Genomic DNA, 934 nt, shown 5'->3' on the forward strand with positions numbered 1-934 from the left:
TTTACCTCAGCATCACTTCCTCTTGAGTCATCTTTTGACACTAATAGTACCATGGCTGAAAATGAGAATCATGATCGGGAAGGAGTGAATCAGAATAGGACACTTAGAGATTATTTACAACCTGTCAGAACTAGCACACCCTCATGCATAATCCTACCTTTTAATGCAAATGTCTTTAATTTCAAACCTGGAATGATTCCATTAATTCCACATTTTCATGGCATGGATTCCGAGAATCCATACCTTCATATCAAAGAATTTGAAGAGGTTTGTTCTACATTCATGGACCGAACATGCACTGAGGAGGTTATTAGACTAAAGTTGTTTCCATTTTCCTTGAAAGATAAGGCTAAAACGTGGCTAAATGCATTAAGACCTAGATCCATAGGCACATGGCAGGAAATGCAAACTGAATTTTTGAAGAAATTTTTTTCAATACATAGGACAAATGCACTTAAAAGATAAATCATGAACTTTACCCAAAAAGATTCTTAAACTTTTTATCAAAGTTGGGAAAGGTTCAAGGATCTTTTAAATGCTTGTCCTCATCATGGTTATGAAAATTAGCGTTTGATAAGTTTTTTTTATGAAAGTTTGACACATAAAATGCGCCAATTTGTACTAACCATGTGTAATGGAGAATTTTTTGACAAAGAGCCTGAGGAAGCATTTGAATATTTTGATTACCTTGCTGAAAATGCTCAATCTTGGGACACAACTGATGTGCATGATAGGTCTAGGCAAGTTGAGTCTGGTCATGAAAAATATACTTTAAAGAGGGTGATGATTTGCGTGCTAAATTAACCTTGTTGTTAGAAAAATGGAAGCTATGGAATTGAAAAAGGTAAATGAAGTGCATGCTGTCCATAGAAATTCAGAGAAGTGTAGCATATGTGAGGATCATGGGCATTCAACTAATGAGTGTCCCACGATC

At 35.5% G+C, this 934-nt stretch overlaps 1 non-coding gene across 1 annotated transcript; it reads right to left on the reverse strand.

Annotated features, from left to right (window-relative positions):
- Window positions 1-450: 450 nt before the first annotated feature.
- Window positions 451-557, reverse strand: LOC118348359. The gene has a single exon (XR_004801453.1). It is a non-coding gene; the product is annotated as a small nucleolar RNA R71 (small nucleolar RNA).
- Window positions 558-934: the final 377 nt, after the last annotated feature.

Source organism: Juglans regia, chromosome 4 (assembly GCF_001411555.2).
Source record: "Juglans regia cultivar Chandler chromosome 4, Walnut 2.0, whole genome shotgun sequence".
Taxonomy (NCBI): domain Eukaryota; kingdom Viridiplantae; phylum Streptophyta; class Magnoliopsida; order Fagales; family Juglandaceae; genus Juglans; species Juglans regia.